The 27,619-nt window shown below is 40.3% G+C and overlaps 1 pseudogene; it reads left to right on the forward strand.

The window, feature by feature from the left end:
- The first annotated feature begins 23,073 nt into the window (after nt 1-23,073).
- Nucleotides 23,074-23,861, forward strand: LOC127677495 (60S ribosomal protein L7a-like; annotated as a pseudogene).
- The last annotated feature ends 3,758 nt before the right edge of the window (nt 23,862-27,619 follow it).

Raw genomic sequence — 27,619 nt, forward strand, 5'->3', positions numbered from 1 at the left:
TCATTGTGACCTGAGAGCTTTTCCTCCTTTATTCTGTCTTCCCTTCCTCCACTTCTCTGACAAAGATGCTCAGGATCTTGCTGTACTTTAGCTTTCTCTACTTAGTCTCGGATAATCAGCTGGGATCTGCAGGTCAGCATTTGATCAAGCATTAGAGGTCTCTATTTCTTTGCGGTTAGAATTCCTCCCAGGATAGGCACCTGCTACAGTAACTTCATTCAATGTCCATTTATCTGTTGCTGCCATCAGCGCTCACCAAGTGTTCTCCCTCGGATTCCAGAGCCAGCCTGCTGGAATATCTTCCCTGTTCACCTTAACTGCAGCCCCAAAACCTCGCTGCTGCTCCTCCACTGGCCTTTAAGGCCCCTCCTCCGGATATTACTCTGAGTCAGTTCTCAGTATTTTCTGTTTCTTGATTCACAAACTCTTTCAATAGCCCCTAACTTTTCTCATTTAAAGAACAAAGAGATTGCCCCCAAAGATGCTATCTCGAACCAATAAAATAATTTTGAACCAACACACCTGTAAACTAGATTTTCAGAACACTAGAGGAAATGAAATAAAGGAACTGTGCCCTGGAGTCTGCCCAGGAAACTGATCCCTCCACTGGACCCTTCTGAATTTTTCAGCAGTCAGCCAGTTCATCCCTACCTGCCAGCATCATTATTTCCTGCCTCTTACATCGTGGAGGCTTCAAATGGTCTTATCACTTGCTCTGAAAGGTAAACCATGGAAAAGGAAGGAATTCAGTTAAGGTTTGGAGAAAAGCAATGATTGCCACAGTAACATCTGCAGAGGAGAGAGAGCTGCACCTGGGCAATTTCCTAGACTCCCAGTGTGTGTTCAAGTGTAGAGGTATTCACCAGGACAGCTGGCAAATAGGGGGTTAATCATTACAGAAAATAATGTATGATATCTTTTCAGTTTGGTTTATACTGAAAGGCATTAAAGATTCATGCTTCAGAAGAGGTTAAAACTGTTATTTTCAGAGTCTGGCTGGCTCCTTTGATTAATTTCTGAGGCTCTGTAGATATGTCACAAAGCATCCTTGTCTCCCACTCCAAAAGAGCTGGATTTGGGAATTGTGATTTTGTCACAATGACCATCTTAGGGTAGATGGAAACTTCTTGGCCTTCTAAAAGATACTAATATCAAGTCATCTTTGGCATCTAACATCTGTAATCCCAGCATGAGAGAGACCAAGGCAGGTGATCTCCAGTTTCAGACAGCCTTGGCTACACAGCAAGATATCTCAAAGAAGCCAAACAAAAGTTATAATCTGATTATAATTTAGTTATAATCTAAAAAATATTAGAGTGCAGCAATATTTTTTAAAAGAAATTTTCTTATTAAGTTAGGTTAACACTGTTTGGCTAAAGGAGTTTCTCCTTTCTTACAGTATTTTTCAAAGTATGGTTTCCTTTTCCAGTATTTCTTCTTGCAGCTAAGCACACTGCATAGTTACTGATCCTCCTCAGGATACTCATTTCCTCCTTATATTTGTAGAAAAATAATTCATGGCCATAGATAATGATACACGTGTCCCAAGACTATATACGTGTCTAGCATTGCATTTTCCAGATACGGGAAAGCAGGGTTGAAAGAGCTTGCTGTCACCAGCCAGTTATTAACAAAAACGGCATTCATGGTGGCTCTGATCACAGGCAGCATCTGAAGTTGCAAGCAGTTTGACCCTGTGATGATTAACTCATGTCCCACTAGTATCTCATGGAGGCCCATTATCTACTGTCAATATTTTTATAGCCTAAGGCAAAGAAAGCCCTGCTCACTTCCTCTTACAAGGGAGGTGACAGGGTTTTTTTCCCTCTCTTTTATTTTAAGTAGATAAATATGTACTCTACAAATATATTTGATGGAGGAGGGAAGAAGGGAGGGAGAGGAGCCTCGCATCTGCTGCCATTCAGACTCCCTGTGTGGTTAATAATTTCTCCAGAATAGTTTTACAGGGTGTAGACTAGATGAAGCCAGGACACCTGAGAAATGCGGGTCTGGAAACATCAGTTGTTCATGTGTGGAGTCCTCAGTCTTAGAAATCTCAGAAGGAAATTTGCCTGAAAAGCACAAATGAATTTGAATATTCATTCAAAAGAATTGGCATTTATGACATATTCAAAGAATTGGCATTTATGGCATAAAACTGCCAGGTATTATTTGTGAATTCAGGCTTTATAGTTTACACAAATGAAACATAGTAATTAAATCAATGTATTATATTCTCTGTGTGCGTTTGTCCCTATGCCCACAGGTTAGTGTACACATACATGCCTGTGCTTGAGGAAGTCAGAGGCCAGCCTTGGGTGTCCTTTCTCAGGCTCCAACCATCTTACTTTTTGAGATAAGGTGCTCCACTGGCCTGGAACCCACCTGTTAGGCTAGGCTGCCCAGCCAGTGAGCCCATGGAATAGACCTGCCTTCCCTCTCCAGTGTTGGCCTTCTTAAAACCTGAGTTCTGAGGATCCAGGTTCTCATGTTTGTGTGGCGAGAACTTTACAACTGAGCCATCTCTGCAGCTCCTGTGTGCACTTTAAAAGAAGGCAGTTTCATTCTGGGTACTCTTTAGCTTATAGCCACTCTGATTAAATAAACAACAAAGGAAGCCACAGAAGTACTGTGAGTCAGTGTTTTTAAATATAAACTATGGTGCAGAGTATTCACGGTCGAGGTATTTTTTTATGTTGACAGCACATTTGTCAAGAGTTAGAGATTCTTTCCGAGTTGATAGTAATATTCCTTTATGAAAACAGCAGGGACAAGAGATCTAGATCAATGGCATGAGCTGTGTCTGTCATGGATGAAGCTCTGTGTTCAGTCCCAAGCACAATTGATCTATCAATCATCAATCAAGTAGTCAATTATTCAGAGCAGTAGATAATAAGTTGTCAATCCTGTGCTCTACTCCCAATTATCTCACAGTGTTTGTAAAGCAAAGAATTTAACTCCCATGAGCCTCTTTAATAATCTATAAAATAAAAGGAATAATTAATCCTGAACTCCTACCTCCTGGGGTTGCTATAAACGTCATGTATAATATAACACTTAAGAATCATGTCATTTGTGTATCAGTCAGAAGTTTGTTCTAATACCAAATCAGAGCAAAATCTCAGTAACCCAAGAAACAAAGGTTTATTCCAACTGGAACTTAGCTGTAATCACATAGAGGCCTGACGTAGAATAACATTAACTCTTCTCAAATGCAAAACAGAAGAGAAAAGTTTAATTACTTACTTCTACTCACCATAGTGACCAAAACTACTACCAGGCCCCATTCCTATTCAAAGAGACTAGAAAAATCCCACCATAACAACAATATAAAAAATAGGACCATAAGGAGCATTAATGACCATAAAAATTGGGGTAGGGGTAACAACCAAATAGAATAAAATAGAACTCATAAAAAATGTACAGAAAATTTTTGGAAATTAAGGTGGGCATGCGTGAAGCCAAAATTATCCGTTCACTTTGTGATTTAACTTTCAGAAGTAAACTTACTTCATAGTCTTTAAAGGCTCTGGGTATGATTCCTTAGAAACACAGAAAACATTGGCCCAGAAATTCCTAAGATCATGCTAAGCACTTCACTTGTTTGGTCCAGGTCCTGTTTTTTTTTTTTTTTTTTTTTTTTTTTTTTTTTTTTTTACAAGCAATGCTAAACTGTTTTCTATAAAACATGACTGAAACAACAACAGTTTGCTGCTGCAAATAAATCTCAATGCACAGCAAGTTTTTCTTTCTATGACTTTAGGATTGAATCAAGTGACAGTTGTGTGTTGTGCTTACCATTGATGGATATGCCAGTCATGTCTAAGACGGGTCAGTTATGAAGCATCCAACCAGGATGTTGAGGAAAGGTGCAGGGAAAGGGTATTACTTTCCACCAGAGTTGGGCAGCTGAGAGAAGCCCAGAGGTGAGGAATGTCGTCCCTATCACTACATACACAGAACTTGCATAAGAAGAGGGGTACAGCAAGAATGTGTGTGTGTGGGGGGGGTGTATTCCAGTTCCATCATGTATTTTATATAATCTGAATTAATGTTCAGAGAAATTGTTACATCTTTCTGCTTACTAAACCTTTGTGCCACTGTGTCCCTTCCACTTAATTTTTGCTTCTGTTGTTTTGTTTGTTTGTGTTTGGGGTTTTTCATTTGTTTGTTTTGAGACAGAGATCCTCTCACTCTGAAGCCCTGACTCATCTCAAATCACTACATCCTCACCCTGGGCTCAACTGTGCAGCAATCCTCCTGCCACAAACTCAGTACTAGAATTATAAATTGACCTACTGCTTTCAGCTCTAAAATGGTTTTAATCTTGTTTTGCAGCCAATTCTATGTATACTAATACAATATCCTCTGTACTTGAGGTCCTTCATATTTATTACCTTTGTTTGATGATGCTATAGCTGTGAACCAAGCTTCTGCAAAAGCTAGACAAACACTCCACCACTGAGCTGTCCTCATGCTTCATTCAATTTCTGGAAGCCATCTCAACCCAAGTCTCTGCCACATACATTGAATGGTGCCCAGATCCACACAGAAGTGGAAGGTATTTTCTACAATTCAACTAATAGCAGAAAGAATGAGAATCTCAAATTATATCCTAAAAATGAGATATCATTTAAAATCAGAATAAATTACTCATTAACATGCCTATTGTTTGAATTTTTCTCTATTATTTGGATCAGTTTGGTAAAAGGAATGTTTAGTTCCATTTAATTGTTTTGGTTAATGTGCCCTTCCCAGCCTTGAGCAAGGATGGACCTTGAGTGTTTGCAATGTTGGACCTTAACTACCTAGATGGAGTAGTCTTCCTATAGGAACTTAGAGGAATAGACTACCTGCTGAGCTTGCTTTGCTAAGTAATCCCCTGAAAGAAGTCCCACCCCCATTCTTTTCATTTTCAGCCAGCCTTTCAGGTAAACCCAGTTCAACCATTGCTACTGGATAGCTACAGGTTCAGGCGATGTCAGGGTGGCTAATTGGACAATGGTGTTAACTAATAATCAGCATCCTTCTTTAACATATCTACAGATGACCATTTTTCATAAAGAAAAATTATTTTAAAATTATATGTAATGTTAACGCTTTTATCAATTCCCTTAGCAATTTATTTCAAACTTTTTTGTTTATTGAGACAGAACCTAGAATATAACCACACTGGCTTCAAAGTCCTCCTGCCTCTGTCTACTGCGCTCAGAGATTATAGGCAAATAGCACCATATTCAACTCTGCTTCTATTTCAGCTGCTCAGCCAGATAAGCAGCATTGCATTAAATCCTAAAGTGCTCGTTTTCTGAGTGAACTGAGCAATCCCTTCAATCAACTGAAAGCTGAGGAAACCCTTGGGACATGACTGAGGCAGCTCCAGGAGGAGGCCATGACTGTCATCCCTTAACTCAGAAAGACACGGCCACCCACATACAGAAGCACCAGGTGACAACAAATAACAAGTGCCGGCCTAGAAACTCCTGAGATGGACACTAGGAGACCAGAAGACGATGACTGAAGAAGATGTGGTTCTAGGCAAAGCTACACAAGACTGACAAAGCCCTAGCCAAACTGAGAAGGGGAGAAGAGGGTGAGGGAGAGGGAAGGAATGAGGGATGGAGGGTGAGAGATAGAGACAGAGAAAGGGAGACAGGCAGACACAGAGAGGCAGAGAAAGAGAGAGATGAAAAGAATACAGAGACAGGGACAGACCAACACAGAAATAGACAGACAGACAGACAGACACAGACACACACACATACAGAGTACACAGGTAATAAAATTAGAGATGAAATGGGGCATACTCTAGTGCATCAAACATAGTGAAATCCAGAGGATAATTAGGGAATATTTTGAAAATTTATTTTCCAAAAACCTGGGAAAATCTAAGAGAAATAGAAGAATTCCTAGATACACATTACCTTTTAGAATTTAATTAAGAAGTTATAGAAGAGCCGGGTGTGGTGGCACATGCCTGTAATCCCAGCACTTGGGAGGCAGAGGCAGGCAGATTTCTGTGTTTGAGGCCAGCCTGGTCTACAGAGTGAGTTCCAGGACAGCCAGGGCTACACAGAGAAACCCTGTCTCAAAAAAAGAAGAAGAAGAAGAAGAAGAAGAAGAAGAAGAAGAAGAAGAAGAAGAAGAAGAAGAAGAAGAAGAAGAAGAAGAAGAAGAAGAAGAAGAAGAAGAAGAAGAAGAAGAAGAAGAAGAAGAGGAAGAAGAAGAAGAAGAAGAAGAAGAAGAAGAAGAAGAAGAAGAAGAAGAAGAAGAAGAAGAAGAAGAAGAAGAAGAAGAAGAAGCTATAAAAGGATTAAAACTGTAATTGAAAAGTCCTCTACTAAGTAAAAAGCCAGTCTCACAAAGGGTCATAGCTAAATTCTGCTAAACTTTTAAGAAAAACAAACAATGCTCCTCAAACTCTTCCATAAAACAGAAAGGCAGGGGACACTTTGATACTCATGTTATGAAACCACAATTATCCTGATACCAAAACTGAAAAGTATACAACAAATAAAAAAAACCTTATGGATGGTTTTCATAATTTTCAAGAAAAAATATTTGATGTATATTAGTGTTCAACTGCATGTATTTGCTTGCACCACATGTTTTCTGGTGCATGTAGAGGTCAGAAGAGGGTTTCACATCTCCTAGAACTGGAGTTACTATTGTGAGCCACCAGGGCCTCTATTTGCAAGTGCAGCAAATACTCTTAGATGGTGCTATCTCTCCAGCCCCTCAAGAAAAGTTTTGAAAGTAAATCCCAAGAACTCATGAGGAAGATCATATACTGTGATCAAGATGGTTGCCTTCTATGGATGCAAAAATATGATAATTAATAAGTGTAATATACTACATAAATAAACTTAAAGATATATATCACATAATCACCTCATTAAATTCAGAAAAGGACTTTGGTAAAGTTCAACATTTTTTTTATATCAAAGCCTTGAAGAGACTATGAATAGAATGAACATACTTTAGCATAATAAAGACTAAAGGCAAACATATTGCTGATTCTATAAGAAATAGGGAAAAACTGAAAGTATATCCTCTAAAATCAAGAATGGGGCAAGAGTACTAGGTGATTTGAATAAGAATGGCATCCATGGTCTCGGCTTCCCGCCAGGCAGGAGAGACTCACCTCCATCTTGATTCCGGGCTCCAGAGATCAGTCAGACTGAGGTACACAAACATAATCCTAGGCCCAACACCGCAGGGGTCTGAGCCTGATGGGTGTTGGCCTGCATCCAGGCCCTGGGCTGTTCGAGTAGCCATCGGGGCGCCAACCCAGCCAGGAGATTTTTTTGCCCCGGCCTGCGCACGCGCCGCCATTTTGCCTACAGGAGCCAGAGTGCTCGGGAGGGCAGAGACTGCTAACAAGCGTAGCCTGAGGCTAACAAAACGGGGGTCTAGGCCCCAAAAGGCACAGGACTGACCCCAAGAACTGGGCGGCTTGGTGGGCCATCTGTGTGTCAACCCGCCCAGGAGGTTATTAGCACAACAGATTCTCCCGGTGCTTTCGGGGAGCGCGGACGCGCACGCCCACCATCCGGGTCACCTGGCGGACCCAAATAACAGTCATAGCCCTAGGGGAACTTTGCTCGGACTTTGGCCTCCCAGGCTTTTGCCTGGACTCAGGGCCCGGGCGACAAGGCTAACCTAGTGTGCGCCAGCCCGGTTGGGGAAATCGGCTGCCCAGCTGAGTGAGCGGAACACAGGGGAGGTCACAGCAACATACACCTTCGGAGCTCCCTGGGGGTGCACACGGGTTCCATCTGGCCCACAGACACAATCTGGGGCAAGGCCTCAGGCAGAAGCCCTCAGGTCAACTCTCTCCGCTTCAGATCAGCTTGGGTGGCCGCCACATCTCCAGGTCCCTCAAGAGGCTAGTGGGGGCTTCCAGGCGGCCAGCTGGGAGAAGTCGGTGTGCTCCAATAAATCCTGCGGGCCCCAGCGGGAGCCTTCAGGTGCCTGCTTCGGGATCTGAACAGCCTGGACAACAGCACCCTGTCTACAGGCAGTGCAGAGTGTAAGCTGTGCACCAGAGGCCAACGGGGAAGGGGCAGCTTGCACTGGTGAGTCCAGCACTGACAAGACCAAGTAACACCAGTGAGAGCTAGATGGCAAAAGGCAAACGCAGGAACGTCACTAACAGAAATCAAGGCAATATGGCAACATCTGAACCCAATTCTCCTCTACCAGCAAGTCCTGGATACCCCATCACACCAGTAAAACAAGATTTGGATTTAAAATCACTGGTCATGATGCTGGTACAGGAACACATGAAGGACATTCAGGAGAAAATGGATCAAAAGTTAGAAGCCCTTGCAAGGGAAACACAAAAATCATTGAAAGAAATGCAGGAGAATACAAAAGCCAACAAGGAGGAAATGCAAAAAACACTTAAAGAAATACAGGAGAACTTTGGTCAACAGGCTGAGGTCATGAAAGACGAAACACAAAAATCTCTTAAAGAAATACAGGAGAACTTTGGTCAACAGGCTGAGGTCATGAAAGAAAAAACACAAAAATCTCTTAACGAATTACAGGAAAGCACAAACAAGCAAGTGAAGGAGCTAAGCAAAACCATCCAGGATCTAAAATCAGAAGTAGAAACAACTAAGAAAACTCAAAAGGAGACAACTTTGGAGATAGAAAGCCTTGGGAAGAAATCAGGGGACAGAGATGCAAATATCAACAACAGAATACAAGAAATAGAAGAAAGAATCTCAGATGCTGAAGATTCCATAGAAACCATGGACTCAACAGTTAAAGAAAATGCAAAATGCAAAAAGCTTGTAACCCAAAATATCCAGGAATTCCAGGACACAATGAGAAGACCAAACCTAAGGATTATAGGCATAGATGAGAGTGAAGATTTACAACTTAAAGGGCCAGCAAATATCTTCAATAAAATTATGGAAGAAAACTTCCCTAACCTAAAGAGAGAGATGCCCATGAATATACAAGAAGCCTACAGAACTCCAAACAGACTGGACCAGAACAGAAATACTTCCCGTCACATAATAATCAAAACACCAAATGTTCTAAACAAAGAAAGAATATTAAAGGCAGTAAGAGAAAAAGGCCAAGTAACATATAAAGGAAGACCTATCAGAATCACAGCAGACATTTCACCTGAGACTATGAAGGCTAGAAGGTCCTGGGCAGATCTCATGCAGACTCTAAGAGAACACAAATGCCAACCAAAACTACTATATCCAGCAAAACTCTCAATCACCATAGATGGAGAAACTAAGATATTTCACGACAAAACCAAGTTCACCCAATATCTATCCACAAACCCAGCCCTAAAAAGGATAATAGGAGGACAACACCAATACAAGGAGGGAAACTTCACCCTGCAAAAAGCAAGATAGTAACCTTTCATCAAACCCAAAAGAAGTTAAGCAATCAAATTTAAAAAATAACATCAAAAATGATAGGAAGTAACAATCACTGTTCCTTAATATCTCTTAACATCAATGGACTCAATGCCCCAATAAAAAGACACAGACTAACCGACTGGATACGTAAACAGGACCCTACATTTTGCTGTTTACAGGAAACACACCTCAGGGTCAAAGACAAACACTACCTTAGAGTAAAAGGCTGGAAGACAATTTTACAAGCAAATGGTCTCAGGAAACAAGCTGGAGTAGCCATTTTAATATCAGATAAAATTGACTTTCAACCCAAAGTCATCAAAAGAGACTCTGAGGGACACTTCTTGCTGGTCAAAGGAAAAATACAACAAGAAGAACTCTCAATCCTGAACATCTATGCTCCAAATGCAAGGGCACCCTCTTTCATAAAAGAAACTTTATTAAAACTCAAAGCACACATTGCACCTAACACAATAATTGTGGGTGACTTCAACACTGCACTTTCCTCAATGGACCGATCAGGAAAACAGAAACTAAACAAGGACACAATGAAACTAATTGAAGCTTTGGACCAATTAGATTTAACTGATATATATAGAACATTCTATCCTAAAACAAAAGAATATACCTTTTTTTCAGCACCTCATGGTACCTTCTCCAAAATCGACCATATAATTGGTCACAAGACAGACCTCAACAAATATAAGAAGATAGAACTAATCCCATGCCTCCTATCTGATCACTATGGAATAAAAGTGGTCTTCAATAGCAACAGAAACAACAGAAAATCCACATACACGTGGAAATTGAACAATACTCTACTCAATGATACCTTGGTCAAGGAAGAAATAAAGAAAGAAATTAAAGACTTTTTAGAACACAATGAAAATGAAAACACAACATACCCAAATCTATGGGACACAATGAAAGCAGTGCTAAGAGGAAAACTCATAGCCCTGAGTGCCTCCAAAAAGAAAATGGAGAGAGCATACATTACCAACTTAATGACACACCTGAAAGCCCTAGAACAAAAAGAAGCTATTTCACCCAGGAGGAGTAGAAGGCAGGAAATCATCAAACTCAGGGCCGAAATCAATCAAGTAGAAACAAAGAGAACCATACAAAAAAATCAACAAAACCAGGAGCTGGTTCTTTGAGAAAATCAACAAGATAGATAAACCCTTAGCCAGACTGACCAAAGGGCACAGAGAAAGTATCCAAATTAACAAACTTAGAAATGAAAAGGGAGACATAACAACGGAAACTGAGGAAATCCAAAAAATCATCAGATCCTACTACAAGAGCCTGTACTCAACACAACTGGAGAATCTGGAGGAAATGGACAATTTCCTTGACAGATACCAAATACCAAAATTAAATCAGGACCAACTAGACCATCTGAACAGTCCCATAAAGCCTAAAGAAATAGAAGGAGTCATAGAAAGTCTTCCAACCAAAAAAAGCACAGGACCAGATGGTTTCAGTGCAGAATTCTACCAGACCTTCAAAGAAGAGTTAACACAAATACTCTTCAAACTATTCCACAAAATAGAAACAGAAGGAACACTACCCAATTCCTTCTACGAAGCCACAATTACGCTGATACCAAAGCCACACAAAGATCCAACAAAGAAAGAGAACTTCAGACCAATTTCCCTTATGAACATCGATGCAAAAATACTCAATAAAATTCTTGCCAACCGAATCCAAGAACACATCAAAACGATCATCCACCATGATCAAGTAGGCTTTATCCCGGGAATGCAGGGTTGGTTCAATATACGGAAATCCATCAATACAATCCACTACATAAACAAACTCAAAGAACAAAACCACATGGTCATTTCATTGGATGCTGAAAAAGCATTTGACAAAATTCAGCATCCTTTCATGCTTAAAGTCTTGGAGAGAACAGGAATTCAAGGCCCATACCTAAACATAGTAAAAGCAATATACAGCAAACCGGTAGCCAGCATCAAACTAAATGGAGAGAAACTTGAAGCAATCCCACTGAAATCAGGGACCAGACAAGGCTGCCCCCTTTCTCCTTATCTTTTCAATATTGTACTTGAGGTACTAGCTCGGGCAATTCGACAACGTAAGGAGGTCAAAGGGATACAAATTGGAAAGGAGGAAGTCAAACTATCATTATTTGCAGACGACATGATCGTCTACCTAAGTGACCCAAAGAACTCCACTAGAGAGCTCCTGCAGCTGATAAACAACTTCAGCAAAGTGGCAGGTTATAAAATCAACTCAAGCAAATCAGTGGCCTTCCTATACTCAAAGGATAAGCAGGCTGAGAAAGAAATTAGGGAAATGACCCCCTTCACAATAGCCACAAACAGTATAAAGTATCTTGGGGTGACTCTTACCAAACATGCGAAAGATCTGTATGACAAGAACTTCAAGACTCTGAAGAAGGAAATGGAAGAAGACCTCAAAAAATGGGAAAACCTCCCATGCTCATGGATCGGTAGAATCAATATAGTTAAAATGGCCAATTTGCCTAAAGCACTATACAGATTCAATGCAATACCCATCAAAATCCCAACTCAATTCTTTACAGAGTTAGAAAGAGCAATTATCAAATTCATCTGGAACAACAAAAAACCCAGGATAGCTAAAACTATTCTCAGCAACAAAAAAAAAATCTGGGGGAATCAGTATCCCTGACCTCAAGCAATACTACAGAGCAATAGTGTTAAAAACTGCATGGTATTGGTACAGTGACAGGCAGGAGGATCAATGGAACAGGATTGAAGATCCAAAAATGAACCCACACACCTATGGCCACTTGATCCTCGTCAAAGAGGCTGAAAACATCCAATGGAAAAAAGATAGCCTTTTCAACAAATGGTGCTGGTTCAACTGGAGGTCAGCATGCAGAAGAATGCGAATTGATCCATCCTTGTCTCCTTGTACTAAGCTCAAATCCAAATGGATCAAGGACCTCCACATAAAGCCAGACACTCTGAAGCTAATAGAAAAGAAACTGGGGAAGACCCTTGAGGACATCGGTACAGGGAGAAAGTTTCTGAACAGAACACCAATAGCGTATGCTCTAAGAGCAAGAATTGACAAATGGGACCTCATAAGGTTACAGAGTTTCTGTAAGGCAAAGGACACCATCAAGAGGACAGATCGGCAACCAACAAATTGGGAAAAGATCTTCACCAATCCTACATCAGATAGAGGGCTAATATCCAATATATATAAAGAACTCAAGAAGTTAGACTCCAGAAAACCGAACAACCCTATTAAAAAATGGGGTACAGAGTTAAACAAAGAATTCTCACCTGAAGAACTTCGGATGGCGGAGAAGCATCTTAAAAAATGCTCAACTTCATTAGTCATTAGGGAAATGCAAATCAAAACAACCCTAAGATTTCATCTTACACCAGTCAGAATGGCTAAGATTAAAAATTCAGGAGACAGCAGGTGTTGGAGAGGGGTGCGGAGAAAGAGGAACACTCCTCCACTGCTGGTAGGGTTGCAAATTGGTACAACCACTCTGGAAAGCAGTCTGGCGGTTCCTCCGAAAACTGGGCACCTCACTTCCAGAAGATCCTGCTATACCACTCCTGGGCATATACCCAGAGGATTCCCCACCATGTAATAAGGATACATGCTCTACTATGTTCATAGCAGCCCTATTTATAATTGCCAGATGCTGGAAAGGACCCAGGTATCCCTCAACAGAAGAGTGGATACAAAAAATGTGGTATATCTACACAATGGAGTACTATTCAGCCATTAGAAACAATGAATTCATGAAATTCTTAGGCAAATGGATGGAGCTAGAGAACATCATACTAAGTGAGGTAACCCAGACTCAAAAGGTGAATCATGGTATGCACTCACTAATAAGTGGTTATTAACCTAGAAAACTGGAATACCCAAAACATAATCCACACATCAAATGAGATACAAGAAGAAAGCAGGAGTGGTCCCTGGTTCTGGAAAGACTCAGTGAAACAGTATTTGGCAAAACCAGAACGGGGAACTGGGAAGGGGTGGGAGGGAGGACAGGGGAAGAGAAGGGGGCTTACGGGACTTTCGGGGAGTGGGGGGGGCTAGAAAAGGGGAAATCATTTGAAATGTAAATAAATTATATCGAATAAAAAAAAAAAGAAAAGAAAAAAAAAGAATGGCATCCATGGCAAATATATTTAAGTTCATGATCACCAGTAGATGAAATTATCTGAGGATTAGGGAGTAAGGTCTTGTTGGAGAACATGTGGCTTTGTTGGTGGAGGTCTGTTACTGGGAGTGGCTTCTTAGGCTCAAGAAGCCCAGGCCACTCCCTTGGCCTCCTGTCTATGAATTAGAGTGTAAAGCCCCAGCTATTGCTTTAGTGCCATGCCTGCCTGCCTACCTGCCTGCTTGCCTGCCGCCTGCTGCCTGCCTGCCTGCCTGCCTGCCTGTCTGCCTGCCTGTCTGCCTGCCTGCCTGTCTGCCTGCCTGCCTGCCTGCTGCCTGCCTGCCTGCCTGCCTGCCTGTCTGCCTGCCTGCCTGCCTGCTGCCTGCCTGCCTGTCTGCCTGCCTGTCTGCCTGCCTGCCTGTCTGCCTGCCTGCCTGTCTGCCTGCCTGCCTGCCTGCCTGCTGCCAGCCTGCCTGCCTGCCTGCCTGCCGCCTGCCTGCCTGTCTGCCTGCCTGCCTGCCTGCCTGCTTCCATAAGTGGCATCATGATCATGGACTCTAACCTTCTAGAATTATGAGCTCCAATAAACTCAGGGTCATGGTCATGGCATCTCTTCAAGGCAATAGAAAAGTAAGAAGTACCCTCTCTTATTCAATTTAATCTCAAAATTTTAGCTATAGCAGCAGATAAAAAATAAAATAAATTAAAGTGATACAAGCAGGAAAAAAGAAATTAAAGTATCTTTATCTGTAGATAACATAACCCTACATTTAAAAGACCCTAATGATTCCACCAGAATATTTTCAGACTTGATAAACATTTCCAGCATAATAGCAGGATAAAACACCAGTGAACGAAAGTCAGTATTCTGTCTATATTCCAATAATGGATTTGCTACAAAAGAAATTGGGAAAAAAACTCATTTGCAATACTTTCAAAAACTTGAAGTATTGAAGAATATATTTAATGGAGGAAGTGAAAGACCTCTACAGTAAAAATTCTACAGTGAGATCTCTCTACAGTGAGAACTCTTCAACGATAACTCTACAGTGAAAACTCTATAGTGAGAACTCTATAGTGAAACCTCTACAGTGATAACACTACAGTGAAAACTCAACATTGAGAACTCTACAGTGAAACCTCTACAGTGAGAAGTCTATAGTGAGTCCTCTACAGTGATAACTCTACAGTGAGAAGCCTCTAGTGAGACTTCTACAGTGATAACTCTACAATGAGAAGTCTATAGTGAGACCCTACAGTGGGAAGTCTACAGTGAGACCGCTACAGTGAGAACTCTACAGTAGGACCTTGACAATGAAAGCTCCAAGGTGAGACCTGTACAGTGAGAAGTCTACAGTGAGACCTCTACAGTAAGCTCTCTATGGTGAGAAATCTATAGTGGAAATGTTACAATGAAACCTATAAATCACTGGGGGAAATAGAAGATTTTCTTTTTAAATGGAATGAACTCATTTGCTGATTGGTTGATAGAATTAGTATTATAAAATGGTTGGATATGTTAGAAAATATGATCTACAGATCTAATTAAACTCACACAAATTTTTTTCCTAAAAAGAAATTGGTCTAGAAAATGTATCCTCAATCCAATAGAACTAAACCTTTGGGGGAAAAACTTGAGGGAAAAGGACATATTATTTATTCTTCATTTTAAGTGTCAACTTTTGTGGGTTTATTCTCTTATTTCTTTTTTGATTAAACTAATAAAATTTATTTTAAAATATGCAATTTAGTATTGACATTTTTAAGTCATTAAAATTTTTTATAATAGTTAAATGCCTCTTAAATATACATGATGTTTTTTGAAGCTAAACTTAATATGCACTCAACCAGTTTTTAAAATCTATTTAGAACATTACACATGATAGAAGTTGAAAAAAACCTCTTATGAAGTCCTCTATGAAAGGAAATTGTGACAGGTTCCTGATTAGACAGAAACCATTCCATCTCCAAGGGAGAACACACAGTGTAACTATGGCCTCATAGAATGAATTGGGTAGTGTTCTTCTGTTTCTATCTTGTGGAATAGTTTGAAGTGTATTGATATTAAGTCTTCTTTGAAGGTCTGATAAAATTCTGCACTAAACCCATATGGTCCTGGGTTTTTTTGTTTTGTTTTGTTTTTGTTTTTTGGTTGGGAGCCTTTTAATGACTATTTCTTTAGGGGTTATGGGACTGTTTACATGGCTTATCTGATCCTGATTCAACTTTGGTATTTGGTATTTGCTAAAAAATTGTCCATTTCATCCAGATTTCCAGTTTTATTGAGTATACGCTTTTGTAATATGGTCTGATGTTTTGTTTTGCTTTGTTTTGTTTTGTTTTAATTTCTTCAGTTTCTGTTATATCTCCCTTTTCTTTATTTGTTTCCTTCTTTTTTTGAATTGCTTATTTATTTTCTTTATTTCCATTTCAAATGTTTCTCTTTTACCAGGTCTCCCCTTCTGAAACCCCCATCACATCCCTCCTTCCCATGCCTCTATTACGGTGCTCCCCCATCCACCCACTCCTGTCTTCCCACCCTGGCATTCCCCAAAACTGGGGCATCGAACACCCTCAGGCACAAGGACCTTTCCTCCCACTGATGTCCAACAAGGCCACATTCTCTGCCACATATGTCCCTCCATGTGTAGTCTTGGGTTGGTGGTCCAGTCCGCGGGAGCTCTGGGGGTCTGTCCTGCTAACACTGTTGCTCCCTCCATGGGGCTGCAAACCCCCTCAGCTCCTTCAGTCCCTTCTCCAACTCCTTCATCAGGGACCCCCAACTCAGTCCAATCGTTGGCTTCAAGCTTCCGCCTCTGTATTTGTCAGGCTCTGGTAGAGCCTCTTAGGAGGCAGCCATATCAGACTTCCATCAGCAAGCAATTCCTGACATCCACCATAAAGTCTGGGTTTGGTGGCTGTATATGGGATAGATCCCCAAGTAGAGCAGTCTCTGGATGGCCTTTCCTTCAGTCTCTGCTCCACACTTCGTCTCCATATTTCCTCCTGTATTTTGTTTCTCTTTATAAAAATCACTGAAGCATCACCATTTTGGTCTTCCTTTTCTTAGGCTTTATTTGGTCTGTGAATTGACACTCAGGTATTCTGAGCTTCTGGGCTAATATCCACTTATTTGTGAGTACATATGGTGTTTATTCCTTTGTGAATGAGTTATCTCACTCAGGATGATATTCTCAAATTCCATCCATTTGCCTGTGAATATCGTGAAGTCGTTTTTAATAGCTGAGTAGTGTTCCATTGTGTAAATGTACCACATTATCTGTATCCATTCTCTGTTGAGGGACATCTGGGTTCTTTCCAGCTTCTGGCTATTATAAATATGGCTACTATGAACATAGTGGAGTCCTTAATACCTGTTGAAGCATCCTCTGGATATCTGCCCAGGGGTGGTATATCTGGGTCTTCAGGTAGTACTATGTCTAACTTTCAGCAAGATGGCCATTTTACTATATTAATCGTGCTAGTTCATGAGCATGGGAGATCTTTCTATTTTCTGAGGTCTTCTTCCATTTCTTTCTTCAGACTGATTTCCAGAGTGGTTGTACCAGCTTGCAATCCCACCAACAGTGGAGGAGTGTTCCTCTTTCTCCACATCTTCACCAGCATCTGCTGTCACCTGAGTTTTTCATCTTAGCCATTCTGTCTGGTGTGAGGTGGAATCTCAGGGTTGTTTTGATTTGCATTTCCCTGATGACTAAGGATGTTGAACATTTCTCAGCCATTGGAGTTTCCTCAGTTGAGAATTCTCTGTTTAGCTCTGTTCCCCATTTTAATAGGGTTATTTGTTTCTCTGGAGTCTAAATTCTTGAGTTCTTTGTATATTTTGGATATTAGTCCTCTATCAGATGTAGGGATGATAAAGATATTTTCCTGTTTTGTCCTATTGACAGTGTCCTTTGCCTTACAGGAACTTTGCAATTTTATGCGTTACAATTTGTCAATTCTTGGTCTTAGAGAATAAGCCATTGGTGTTCTGTTCAGAAAAATTTCTCCTGTGACCATGTGTTCACTTTCCCCACTTTCTTTTCTATTAGATTCAGTGTATATGGTTGTATGTAGAGGTCCTTGATCTGCTTGGGCTTGAGCTTTGTACAGAAAGATAAGAATGGATCAGTTTGCTTTCTTCTACATGTTGACTGCCAGTTAAACTAGCACCATTTGGTGAAAATGCTGTCTTTTTTCCACTGGATGGTTTTAGCTCTTTTGTCAAAGATCAAATGGCCATAGGTGTGGGTTCATTTCAGGGTCTTCAATTCTATTGCATTAATCTACCTGCTTGTTACTGTACCAATACTATGTAGTTTTTTAAATCACTATTGATCTCCAGTACAGCTTGAGGTCAGAAATACTAAGTCCCCCAGAAGTTCTTTTATTGTTGAAAATAATTTTCACTATTCTGTTTTTTTTATTATTCCAAATGAATTTGAGAAATGCTCTTTCTAACTCTATGTAGAATTGATTTGGAATTTTGATGGGGATTACATTGAATCTGTAGATTGCTTTCAGCAAGATGGCCATTTTACTATATTAATCCTGCCAGTCCATGAGCATGGGAGACCTTTCTATTTTCTGAGGTCTTCTTCCATTTCTTTCTTCAGAGACTTGACGTTCTTGTCATACAGAACCTTCACTTGCTTGGTTAGAGTCACACCAAAATACTTTATATTGTTTGTGACTATTATGAAGGGTGTCATTTCCCTAATTTCTTTCTCAGCCTGTTTATCCTTTAAGTATACAAAGACTACCAATTTCTTTAAGTTAAACTTATATTCAGCCACTTTGCTGAAGTTGGAGTTCTCTGGTAGAGTTGTTGGGGTCACTTAAGTATACTATCATATCATCTGCAAATAGTGACATTTTGACTTCTTCCTTTCCAATTTTGTATCCATTTGATCTCTTTTTATTGTCTAATTGCTCTGGCTGGGACTTCCAGTATGATATTGAATAGGTAGGGAGAGAGTGGGAGCCTTGTCTAGTCCCTGATTTTAGTGGGATTGCTTCAAGTTTCTCTCCATTTAGTGTGATGTTGGCTACTGGCTTGCTGTATATTGCTTTTATTATGTTTAGGTATGGGCCTTGAGTTCCTGATCTTTCCAAGACTTTTAACATGTAGGAATGTTGAATTTTGTCAAATGCTTTTTCAGCATCTAATGAAATGATCATGTGGGTTTTTTTCTTTGAGTTTGTTTATGTAGCAGATTACGCTAATGGATTTCCATATAGTGACCCTTGGTCTTATCCATTCTTCCTGTGGTAAGATGAGATTTCAACATAATTTTAATTTGCATTTCCATCATGATTAAGTATATTGAACATTTTTCTCAGTCATTCATATTTCATCTTTGAGTACTCTCTGCTTAGTTCTCTGTCCCATTTTTAAATGTGTTATTTTGTTTTTCTGTTTAAACTTTTGTGCTCTTTGCATTTTCTAGATATTAATCCTCTGTCAGATATATAGCTTGTAAAAATAATTCCTATTAGGCAACCTGCATCTTAACATGAAGAGTGGTGTCCTTTGTCAAACAGAAACTATTCAGAAACTTATTTTCTATGCACAAAATTCAAGCATATTCTCTACTTTCTGCATTATTAAATTCAGAGTATCGGGTCCTATGTTGAAGTCCTTAGATATGAGCAGGATTTCTTGGTGTAGATACCTGATCTTTCTTGTGTTGAGTAGATGTTTGGATCTCTGTCTTCTGTTACTCCAACTGGTCAGATCTTAGGGCAGATGAATGGGATTTCAGTTTCAGTATTTGGCTACTCAAGGTAAATAACATTAGATCTCCATGTGTTTGAATGGGGCATCAGAAAGGGTCCCAGTTCAGCTAGAACTGGGTGAATTTGTTGATCTCAGGAGCAGACTTTCAGATGAGTAAGAAAATTCTCACTGTCAATACTCAGGCGTCTGGATGAAGTGTGTAGGATCCACCTACACGCAGTGGGGGTGGGTGGAGAAAGGACAGGAGTCTGAAATTCTCTCTGAAGGTAAGAGATTGGCAGGCAGATGGGACATGTGATTCTTGGGAGCCAGTAGGAGAGCTGAAGTGGAATCTTGGAGAAGAATGAATGGCAAAAAGAGAAGCAGGCAGTCACAGAATACTTAGTCCTCAAGCTGGAAGCAGGACTGTGAAGAGTCTAGAGTGAGAGGGAGACCCTAGAAGGTGTGGGACACATGTTCCTCAGGCAGGTAGTGAGAGTGGGTTAAGTTAGAAATGGACGTCTGGGTTCCCCACCTAGGGAGAAGTATCAGGCAGCATCAGGTCATATAGCCTCACACACACAATGCAGAGTGGATAGAGATTCTTATATTATCCAAAGTCACTAATAGATCCAATAAAATCCACACCAAAAATTTGATTAAACTCTCCACTAAACTATAGAAACAATCCTCAAATCCACACAGAAGGCCAATGACTTCAAGTAACCTAACAGAAAACAATTCTGGAGGACCTCAAATTATGCTACAGGCCATAGTAACAAAAGCTGTTTTGCACTGGTAGGGAAATAGACAAAGGACTCAGAAATAGAGCTCTACACCTAAGTGATATTTCAGCAAAGATATACTGGATACTGGGAATATGACTTGTTTTATAAAGCAATTCCCATGCAAACATGAAGACATGGATTTAAAGTCCAAACACTCAGTTAAAAAGCCAGAGATAGTGGCATGCAAATGTAATCCCGGAACTGGTAAAATGGAGGTAGGATGACTGCTAAGGATTTCTGGCCAGCCAGTGCAGCCTATTAGTGAGCTCCAAGTTTAGTGAGAAACTATGTCTTCAAAATCTAAGGGGAAGGAAGAGACTGATAGAGATTCTTCACACCAACATCTGGCCTTCTGTGGGCATTCAGTGATGCACATTTATGCTCACAGAAAGCAAGCAAACAAAAGATACATTGTAAAAGGGACAGCCTCTTCATCAAATGGTACTGAGAATGATAGATATCTACATATGAAATAAATTACATGTATATTTCTCACTGCACATGAAAATCAGTTCAAAAATGGATTAAAAATCCAGAGTTTTCATGCAGAAAAGTTTATCATATTAGCAAACACATTTTAGGCAATATGTGATTATTTCACAAAACACAGTGAAAATCATCCCAAGAAGCTAAGGATCTTGAAACATGAGCACAGCTTATGATCAAGGCTTCTAATACAATATTTGAGGGAATAAAACAGTGACCTTTGGATCTGCCATCACTTCACCTGGGTGATTAATTTCAATTTTTTTTTTTGCTTTACACACCCTGCCATAAACTTTTGTATTTACACTTTATTGTAACTGACTTCATGACATTTGTTCTTGCTTAATAATAATCGGTTAAAAGCAAGAGCAGGTGTTCTCAAGGGTGCAGCCTTTCCATGGCATAAAATCTAAACAGTTTAAAAAAAAAACTCACTGTAAAAAAGTGTAAAGATAAAATTGTGGCACTCTAGTGTCTGAATGAAATAAGGTGCAACTATGCAAAGAAAAAGCCAAGAGGAGAGAGAGTCAAGGGCAAAATTTGTTCTTACATAAGCGCCCTAGACCAGTGGTTCTCAACCTGGAGGTCATGACCCCTTGGAGGGGTCACATATCATGTATTCTGCATATCAGATATTTACAGTATGATTCATAACAGTCAAAATGAAGTCAAAATGAAATAGTGTTATGATTGGGGACATGGCAACATGAGAAACTGTGTCATGTGGAAATGAAAACTAAGGCTTCCTCCCTTCATAATCTACTTAGCAATTTATCCATCAACATTTTCCAAACTATCTTTTTCTTGAAAAGGCAAAACCGTCAAACCAAATTGCAATAATAAGTAACTTTACACATCCAATATGAAGCCAATCTCTATATATTTTTTCTAACTCCAGCACAAAAGAGTAAAATATGTTGAACACTTGTAGGTCATCATGGGCTGTCATTGGCTTTGAAAGAACTGTAAAAGGGTCTCAGCATTAGGAAGGGTAAGACCCATGCTCTAGATTGATTTGTCACTCTGTCTCTCAATGCTTGCATTTGATCTGACCCATGAACTGATGGTTTATGTGTATTGTTTACAAGCCTTTCGTCTGTCTCTCTGCGACAGTTACATACAGAATTTATGAGTAACCATTTGAACTGCTAGAGTAAGTCTGTCTGTTTTTCCAAAATCATAGGATACTGTTTCTTTACTTCTCTACAGTTGTACTCTCTTCAGTAGATTGAGTCTTCCCTTGTAAAAATGTTCTTTGGCCTCTCCTGCTCAGTTTGCAAATAGGCTATCTATTCGAAATCCAACTTCCTAGCACTGTAGTACAAATTCTCTTCAAAATGGCGGGTTTACATTTCCATTCTGCATTTTATAGCCCAGCTTCATCTACTTGGCCTCCACAAGGTGATTTGTGTGTCTCCTTAAAAGCTGCCCCCAGGTTGCTTAGTCTTTTCTCCAGATGAATCATGCCTAAGGGTAATCTTTAAACCACAAAGATATTAATCATTATTAAAAATTAATGTGGTAACCGAGGAAGCACATAGTCTAATATTAGATTACTCACCTGCATCAGTTTAATAAGTATTTGGGGTTTTAAGAACATGACATTGAAGACCCTCTTGATCGAAAGGATAAGCTTAAATTAATTGAGTTCTCAGAGCAACAATGGGGGTTAGGGTGAATAAGATAAACCCAAGATGAGAATGGGAAGAGGAAAGTTGCCCTCATCAGGGTAATTATGGTCAACTAGGGAAGTATAGAGCTAGCAGAAACAATTATACTCATCTCCCACTCATCTCCCTGTTCAGTCATATCTGTCCTGAATTCTTTCACCCTCTACCACAACAGAAATTTTTCAAAAATTAAAAATTAAAAAATAATCAAGCAAGCAAGCAAACAGTATGTAAAAAAGCTGTAGTGTGCAACAGTGTAGCCCACACTATACCCTTTTGTCCACACATCTTTACTTTCAAATGTTCATTGCAATGAGTATTGGTCTGGTTCCAGGCCTCTGGCTTCTGCTGCACCATCAATAGTAGATCCTCACTGGGATTCCTTTTGGACATCCTGTTGTTGCTCTGTGTCATGGAGATCAAAATTATGTTTTTAAATATTATATTCCCTAATTAATTTAACTGGTAATGTAAGTCTGAAGGAAATCAGAAAGCATTTAATAATAATGTTCTGTTTATTCTTATAATGTTCACTGAGTGACTATTCTCCCAGTAACGAATGTCTTTGCATCCACTTGAGATAGAGACTTGAAACAAAACTAAGGCTTTCTCCTTCTATGATCTATTTAGCAATTTATTCATTAACATTTTCCTAGCTATCTTTTCTTAAAAAGTAAAACAGTCAAACAAAATTACAGTGATAAGTAACTTAAAATATCCAATGTTAAGCTAATCTCTATGTCTGTTTTTATTTTAACTCAAGCATAAAAGAGTGAAAAATGTTGACTACTTGTAGGTCACCATGGGCTGTCATTTGTCCTCGAGCAAATCTGGTTTTTAAAAAAACTCTTGCTTTCTCCACCAGCTGAGCAAGATGCCCAAAGGAAAGAAGGCCAAGGAGAAGAAGATGGCCCCGGCCCCCGCCGTTGCCAAGAAACAGGAGGCCAAGAAGGTGGTCAATCCTTCATTTGAGAAAAGAACTTCGTCATTGGGCAGGATATCTAGCCCAAAAGAGATCTAATACTCTTCGTCAAATGGCCCTGCTACATCAGGTTGCAGCGGCAGAGCCATCCTCTATAAGGGGCTCAGAGTGCCTCCTGCCATTAACCAGTTCACCCAGGCCCTGGACAGGCAAACAGCTACTCAGCTGCTTAAGCTTGTCCACAGGTACAGGCCAGAGACAAAACAGGAGAAGAAGCAAAGGCTACTGGTCTGTGTTGAGAAGAAAGCCGCTGGCAAAGGGGACGTCCTAACTAAAAGACCACCTGTCCTCGGAGCAGGAGTCAACAGTCATCACCTTGGTGGAGAATAAGAAGGCTCAGCTGGTGGTGATTGCTCATGTTGTAGACCCCATTGAGCTGGTGGTTTTCCTGCTTGCCCTGTGTCTAAAGATGGGGGTGCCCTACTGCATCGTCAAGGGAAAGGCCAGGCTGGGGCGCCTGGTCCACAGGAAGGCATGCACCACTGCTGCCATCACACAGGTTAACTCGGAAGACAAGGATGCTCTGGCTAAGCTGGTGGAAGCTATTAGAACCAATTATAATGACAGATATGATGAGATCCACCACCACGGGAGGCACCATCCTGGGTCCTAAATCTGTGCCTCGCATTGCCAAGCTGGAAAAGGCAAAGGCTAAAGAACTCGCCATTAAATTGGGTTAAATGTAGACTAAGTTTTCTGTACATAAATATAAGTACAAACTTATCTTGCATTAAAAAAAGAAAAACTCTTGTAAGAAATTTTTGATATGGAATATTTAATATAAAACATTTAAATTATTACAAAGAAAAAGCTACACTAGTAGCTGTTCAATCATAGTCAAGCAAAATGTTTGATAACCAACTGGCAATGTTACTATTGTCAACTGTATCTCTTAACAGCCACTTATCAAGTACAAAAAAAAGCAACAAAAAAGGAATAGAGGTCACAAATTTCCAGAACACAGAACTCTGGAAACAAACAAACCTGTTTGGACTTTTCATAAATTATTACCATGGCCTCAAGGAATATATTATTTCTAATTTTATTTTTTTCATCAAAGAGCAGAGAAAATTAACAGTATCTGTTGCCTAAGGTAGTTGTAAGTATTAAAGGAAGGGTAATATATGTCAAGTACATGTCAGATTCTCAGCTCACAACTAAGCTGTAATACACTTAGCATAAAACAAGATGCAGATAACAAGATGGTGTGTCTAGGAACTGTTGAGACTAGCTAGAAGTGTTCAGCTGGAATAGAAATTGTAGAATCTTAAGCATCCTTTGGGGTCTGAGCATAAAGGAGCTCCACCCTTGCTTCTGAAGTGGGTTAGAAAATATGCACAAGGCACACACAGACCAGTGTGATTTAGAAGAGGTAATGCAGAGACAAGGATGTTATAGCAGCCAATTCAGATGGGCTGGTGAACAGGCTTGAGGAGGCACATAACGGGTGGAGAGTGGTCCAAGCAAGCTTAGATTAAGAGCAAACGTTTGCTTTCTTCCTTTTTAAATACGCCTTATTTCCCTCTTTCATGAGATTAAACAGGTCCACAGTCCATGTTAGCCTTAGCTCCATGACTTTCCTTGATCAATGGATTAAAAACTGAAGGGGAGGCTGGTGAGATGGCTCATCAGGTACACCATGTACTGAACAGACATGTACCTGAGCTCTGTATCCAGGACCCACGCAAAACAGGAAGAGAGCTGACAACTGAAAGATGTTCTCTGACTTCACACCACACACACACACACACACACACCAGATGAACACATCATCATCATTATCATCATCACAATGATGATGATGAATAAATTTTAAAATAACATAAGAAGCATCTTATCCTTTGTAGTTGAGTTACTCTCAGATATCTTAGGGTATACATCAATGCTGGGCAACTGTCTTACTAAAATCTCCACAAAGATTTTGTCCATCTTCTTCTTTCTCTTCTTCTCCCCTCCTCCTCCCCTCCTCCCTCCTCCTTCTCCCCCTCCTCCTCTTCCCTCTCCCTCTCCTCCTCCCCTCCTCCTCTTCCTCCTCTCCCCCTCCTCCTCTTCCCCTTCCTCCTCCTCCTCATTCTCTCTCTCTCTCTCTCTCTCTCTCTCTCTCTCTCTCTCTCTCTCTCTCTCTCTCTCTCTCTCTCCCCTCTCTCAACTTTTACAGCACAAATAGTAATCTTATTTTCAAGTTGGCAGGCACTTGTTTCTGGGAAATACTTTTTTAACTCACTTTGCTGTTAAAAGGTCTTTGGCCTCCCGCCCTGCCGCCATCCCACAGGCTGCCCAGAGCCCCATTCTTCTTCCCAGAAAAGCCACTTCTTATGGCTTCCTACTCTATGGCTGATGCTCAACCCAGTTGCTCAAGGACCTTCTGACTGCAGAGCAATGCCACCAACTTCTATGGGATACCTCCCATATGTATGGGATATTTCAGTAGCCTCGAGTGACATGAATATTCGGACTTAGGCTGCTTTCTTGAGGTGGTTGGGGTATATTGTGCCCCCTCATCTCCCAGCCCTTCTCTCATCTGCTCATTCTCCATCATGGAGGCAGTAGAAAAGGTTTGAAACACTTTTTACCTCCCAAAGATTTCGTCCTTCTTACCATGCCTATCTCATCAAAATGATTCTGATTTCTTAGAGGATGCACTGACAGGAATTATAAACCATTCACTGTGCTTATATGTTGCTGTTACATTGCAGAGTTATGCCTTAATGTGTGCACTGTGAGCTGCCAAGAGTAGAATGCCTCTCGGTTTCCAAGTCCTGATATTGCTTTTGAGTGAAAGGGAGGCCTGAGCCCAGTTGATATGTAGCATAGATTGTAAATATAACATTACTATTTCCTCTCAAGAGCGGGTCTACACTGTCATCTAACTCCTGACCACAATCTTAAATTCAATGTAGAAATATCATCTCTGAAGAACAAGTTTTAATTGACAGCTTTTGCCACTTTTCCCCACCAATTTCATATGTGGACAGGGAGGCAACATTTCATCACTAAACTAAGAAGTTTCAGGGCCTCTTAAAACTTGAGTACTCGGAGGGACAGGAGGTAGAGAGAATTTCAGTGTAGGTATAAAAATCACAAAATATTTCTCTGAACATTGTAGAAAAAAATGTCTGAAGAGAATAGGCTGATAAACTCATCGTAAAATGAAAACAGCATTAGTTACATTTCATCTACCTAGTCTTGCAAGCATCACAGCAGTTCAGGTCTCTGCCACAGGTCAGTTGTCTACCCTAAGCTTGGGGACCACAGCTAGAAGCTGGGGCACAGTGTTTACTACTGGGCAGCCAAAGCACCATTAGACAGTGTAGGAAAACACAGCTCCAAGGTAAAAATAATTTAAAAAAAGCCACAATTCAAAATCCCAAGAAAATATTCTATGGAACAAATGTTGGCTTTATAGCTTCAAAACAGAATAGTTGTCAGTTAAGAAACATCTACTTCACTCTTTCATCTAAGTCTACAGTTTTAACAGGGCCACCTCCAACTCTACCAGCTACATACAGTCAAACTTCCCCCAAACTGAATACATGCCTGGTGGAGAGCTGACTCTTGTGAATATAGCAGGTGGCCCACTCACTGTCAACAAATAAAGTTATCAAAGATTTATTAGAGTTATCATCCCTTAATTATTAAGTCAAATCAAAGGTCCAAATTACCACAAGTATGTAATGGGTTGTTTGTGCTAGTACAATTCTGGGATTATTTTAAACATGCTTTGGGCATCTTCATTTAGAAAAACAAAGTCTAAATATTACCAGCATTTTTTTTAACAATTTGTACAATATTGTATCTATAGCAGTAAGCCTCTACCCTGTTCCTTCTTGAAGAATGTGGTACCACATGGCAACTTGACAACTCCAGACTGGAACATAGTAGAAGAGCATTTCCAAGATAAGTTTATCAATCTAGATATGAGATAGTCACACTTTTGTGGCCTCGCCATCAAGTGTAGAGTCTAAACCTCTCAGCGAAGAAGTTAAAGCAGTCTAGACTATGATCACAACCTGCTCTAGCATTTCAAACACTTGCCATGGGTTTTTAATTAGTAAGAATGTAGTAAAAAGAGGACTTGTGTTCCTAAGGATTTACAACTGGTTTCTGAAAATGTTTCCTGGTAGGTACTGCATGTTCCTTTAAGATTATTGCTCGTTGTAAAAGTGGGCACACACGCCGGGCTGTGCGTTAGGCAGCTTTTATTATGCTCCCCGGGTGTGCCAGATCTCTGAGGCACCGAGCCAACAGCGAAGCTGCCGTCATTCAGGGGCATCCGTGCAGACTGTGGTGTGTCAGTGTTTAAGCTTTGGAAAACGCCTCCACCTCTTCTTCAGTAATATTAAACATTAACTTCCAGCTTCCTGAAGTGCTAAAATGGCTCAACTCTAGGTTTTCTAGCAACCTGAAGAGTAACCAAATACTTTTTATAAGCTATAAG

The sequence above is a fragment of the Apodemus sylvaticus genome, chromosome 2 (genome assembly GCF_947179515.1).
Source record: "Apodemus sylvaticus chromosome 2, mApoSyl1.1, whole genome shotgun sequence".
Lineage (NCBI taxonomy): Eukaryota > Metazoa > Chordata > Mammalia > Rodentia > Muridae > Apodemus > Apodemus sylvaticus.